The sequence below is a fragment of the Bufo bufo genome, chromosome 2 (genome assembly GCF_905171765.1).
Source record: "Bufo bufo chromosome 2, aBufBuf1.1, whole genome shotgun sequence".
In the NCBI taxonomy this organism is placed as follows: Eukaryota; Metazoa; Chordata; class Amphibia; order Anura; family Bufonidae; genus Bufo; species Bufo bufo.
Window position 1 is genome coordinate 769,153,957 of NC_053390.1, and position 4,972 is coordinate 769,158,928.

Consider the following 4,972-nt stretch of genomic DNA (forward strand, 5'->3'; position numbering starts at 1 on the left):
TGGTCTGTGGAGGAGGCGGAGCCTTGTCTGACTCCCGGCCATCCCCCCCCCCACACAGATGAGAGGTGTGGAGAGCCGGAAGGGGGGAGGAATGATGAAGAGGGGAGCGGATTAGGGTGGCCACTGGCTTCACCCTAGAAATCTGGACCGGCCCAAACCACACCCATAACACCCCCAAACCACTCCCACAATGACCCAAACTACGCCTCCAAACCACAAAGCCACGCCCCCACCATCGGCTGGAAAAACACGGGGGAGGAGAGGGAAGAACTTTGTGAATGGAAGGTGAGCGGGGGCAGCCGGGGTGCTTCTCTCCCCCTCAGTCAGCCACAGGGAGCCATGTCTGCGGCTCTAGTGACTGACTGGGGGTGAGAGAAGCCTCGGTCAGTTGCTGCAGCTTACGCTCAGACAGCACAATTCTGCTGTCTGAGACGTGAGCTACTGAAAAGGAGGACATCCCTGTGTCCGTCCAGGCACTGCGCCGGACGGAGGACAGGGAGCCTGAAAACCTGACTGTCCGGCCTAAAACCGGACGTCTGGCCACTTTAGAGTGGATGCCGACACTCTGCTTCATCATAATACAGGCAACTGTCTCCGTCCGCTTCCTATGGAAGCAGAAACAGCTGCCGGAACTGTCCTGCCGGATCCAAGACGGTTGGAAGGTATGATCATATAGTAACATAGTACATAAGGCCGAAAAAAGACAATTGTCCATCCAGTTCGGCCTGTCATCCTGCAAGTTGATCCAGAGGAAGGCAAAAAAAACCTGTGAGGTAGAAGCCAATTTTTCGCACTTAAGGGGTAAAAAATTCCTTCCCGATTCCAATCAGGCAATCAGAATATCTCCCTGGATCAACGACCCCTCTCTAGTAGCTATAGCCTGTAATATTATTAAGCTCCAGAAATACATCCAGGCCCCTCTTGAATTCCTTTATTGTACTCACCATCACCACCTCCTCAGGCAGAGAGCTCCATAGTCTCAGGCTGGGTTCAGACCTGAGCGCATTTTATATGCGCGTTTAACGCGCGTTTTTATGCGCGTTTTTTGCGTTTGTGTGATTGACTGCAGTGTCCTATGGCCACAAACGCGCGTCAAAACGCCCCAAAGAAGCTCAAGAACTTGTTTGAGCGTAGGGCGTTTTTCAGCGCGTTCAAACGCGCTGTAAAACGCTCAAGTGAGAACCAGGGCCATAGGGAAGCATTGGTTTTCATGTGTTGAGCGTTTTACAGCGCGTTTGAACGCGCTGTAAAACGCTCAAGTGTGAACCCAGCCTCACTGCTCTTACCGTAAAGAATCCTCTTCTCTGTTTGTGTAGAAACCTTCTTTCCTCCAGACGCAGAGGATGTCCCCTCGTCACAGTCACAGTCCTGGGGATAAATAGATGATGGGATAGATCTCTGTACTGACCCCGGATATATTTATACATAGTAATTAGATCTCCCTTCAGTCGTCTTTTTTCTAAAGTGAATAACCCTAATTTTGATAATCTTTCAGGATACTGTAGTCCACCCATTCCAGTTATTACTTTAGTTGCCCTCCTCTGAACCCTCTCCAGCTCTGCTATGTCTGCCTTGTTCACAGGAGCCCAGAACTGTACACAGTACTCCATGTGTGGTCTGACTAGTGATTAGTAAAGTGGTAGGACTATGTTCTCATCACGGGCATCTATGCCCCTTTTGATACAAACCATTATCTTATTGGCCTTGGCAGCAGCTGCCTGACACTGGTTCCTACAGCTTAGTTTTCTGTTTATTAAAATTCCTAGGTCCTTTTCCATGTCAGTGTTACCCAGTGTTTTATCATTTAGTATGTACGGGTGACTTGCATTATTCCTTGCTATGTGCATAACCTTACATGACAATATTTCTGGCCACCCAATTATTACCGGACAGAAATAAATCACGAAAATATTGACTCACAAAACGTGGAGCCACCAATATCACCCAAAAATTGAACCACAATCTTCACGAAGTGAAAATCGAAAAAACTTTATTGACGATGTATAATAAGTACATAGTATAGAGGCTTACTGCTTACAGGCGTCTTGGTGCTTTTCATTTGCATTATCCTTTTCCCTCTCAGCCACCTCTTGGGTCCTTTTCCTCATCCTTGTGTTCCACCTTTGTGCTGCCTCTTGTTACTATGCATGTACTTATTATACATTGTCAATAAAGTTTTTTCGATTTTCACTTCGTGAAGATTGTGGTTCAATTTTTGGGTGATATATGACAATATTTCTAACAAAGCTAGAACCAGCCCTGTACCTCACATGGATGCAGAGATCTCCCCATTAATTTCTCTGGTAGATTTATATCAAGCTGACAGCTCAAGGGGAGGGTCTTTTCTGCTGCAGCAAAGTGTGGGGGAAGGGGGGTCCATGTTGTCCCTATCACAACTCAGGAGGCAGTTGAAGGATGAAACTGACTGAGCATGTGCGACCATCTCAGTGAGCCGGTCAAAGAAAAATAACAAACAGCAGGTGGCGATATACAGATACATTTTACTGAATAACTCAATGGCTATGCTAAATTTTTAATTACATGCAATTAGAAAAGTGTTCAGATCCAGGTACTGGTCTGAAAACTGTAGAATATTTTTCGTGGGACAACCCCTTTAAGGAACTACTTACATCTTGGTGCCAGATACCACAGGACACCTTCAGAGATCTTGTGAAGTTCATGCCTTCACAGGTTAAAAGTGTCTTCCAAAATTTTAATACTGATGACCTATCTGGATAGGTCAGCAGTGGAGGTCCAACACCCAGAACCCCCGCTGATCAGCTGTTTGAGAAGGCACCAGCACTTCTGTGAGCACCGCGACCTTCTTGCTGCTCACTGCCATACATTTGGTGGCAGCTGTACTTGGTGTCATGCTCAGCCCTATTCACTTCTATGGGGCTGGTTTTTCCTAGGCCATGTGAACGATGAACATGTCGTCACTGGCCTAGGAAAAACTGTGAGAAGGCCGCGGTGCTGATGCCTTCTCAGACAGCTGATCAGCGTCGGGTCCGCATGTCAGACCCCCACCAATCAGATAAAGCCATTTTGGTGGCACAAGAGTGACACACAATATTAGGTAGTTTAAAGGTTTGGGGTAATCTGTGTATACACCATTCATTTACTTGCTATGTCGTATCCTATTAGTAAAGATATCTGACATTCTTGCCAACTTTGACTTGGGTTTTGTTAATTCTTATATGATGACATGCAGGTAGCTGATATTTAGATAAAGAAGCCAATCATACACACACCCAACCTCTCAGTAATTACCCGTCCATCTGCTCTGAATCATAGACTGCCCTCATTCCAGCCAAACTCTGCAACGTGGTGGAACCTGTCCAGCAAGGACTTTAGTGCGTTCCCCAAACAATTGTTACTTTAACTTTTAGCGTTAACATGATGCTGTTTACAGCAGGACCAGTGACGTCACAACTAGTATAACTGGCCTGGTCGGGGCTCAGCTCTGTTTACTTGAATGGAGCTTAGCCCCGCCCAGGCTAGTGATACTTGTCGTCATGTCACTGGGCCTGCGGTAAACAGTGAGAAGGCCGCGGCGCTCCTGCATTATCAAAGAGCTGATCAGCAGGGGTCCCGGGTGTCCAACCCCCGCCGATCAGATGCTGATGATTTATCCAGAGGATAGATCATCAGTTTAAAAGAACTGCAGAACCCCTTTAATGTAGACATTCCATACCCAACTTAGCCATTGAGCCTTGAGAACTCTCAACTTAGCCCAAATGCTGAAACTGCTGAGGTAGTGGGCATGTAGACCTCTTCTCTTTTACCTGAGGTCATGAAAAACCCTCCATGGAGGAGGCAGTGTACACCTACACTGTCCTCCTACCAGCCCCACCTACCCAATACAGGCCTCTTCCAGACTGTCCTGTAAATCAGACAAAAAACAGTGTCTAACCCTGTTGGGTTAAGATGTGCCCCATCCCAGAGCAATAAGTTACTATTGTTGCCTTCCAACTCCTGGTGGCCCACTATGACGCCCCCCAACAAAAGAACATGTTTGGAGATTCAAACATTAGGCAAAAGTCGAGATCTCTTGAAATAAGACAGATTTTTTTACCACCTCCATAAACAATTTCAGACCACACTAATAAAACTCAGGGCAGGAAATCACGCAAACTAGCAGAATGACCGGTTCATAAACCTAAGCACTGATTGCCAGTGAGAACCTGCAGTAGAACCTGCATCCAATGAAGGTCTCTGATGTCTCTCCAATGAACTTCAGCTTCCCTGGCCTTATTATTGCAAACACAAACACCTGCTTTGTATTGTGTGCCTCTCCATTCGGGACCCTGCCTTGGACCTCCAACAAACACACCAACCTCAAGGGCACCCTGAACCATCAACAGGCAGGAGAAATCCCAAAACCAGGGTGTGGAACCAGAGTGCACCCTCCCATCATTGTATGGCCCAGAGAGTGTTGGAGCGTGGACTGGCACAGTAAGTACTACTATCATTGTGACTGGGCTGGCACAGTAAGTACTGTTAACCATTTCCGCCACTGCCACCCTTTTCCTCCTCCTCTCCACTCCTCGGCTATTTCCATCGTCCCCATAGGAATGAATGGGAGTGGTGGCCACGCAAGTACGGTGCGCTCCCATTCATTTCTATGGGGATTTTCGGTGGGCCAATCAGAAGACTTAGTAGTGGCCACCACTTTGCCGGCCTCATGTTAGGCTTCGTTTTAGAGATAGTCCCACCTCTGGGACCCGCACCTGTCAGATAATGGGGGCATATCCTAGCGATGGGAATACTCCTTTAAGTTAAGACAGTAGCCACCACATAGACATAAATGGTTTTAAATCTCATCCCGGGTGGAGGGAGTGCACCCCCGTGGCTGAGAACTTGTACTCAGCAACATTTATTTTGTGACGCATAGACCAGAAACAGAACCAACAAACAGATGAAATCAAGGCTTTATTATTTGTGTAAAATCATATAAAAATAGCAATAAATA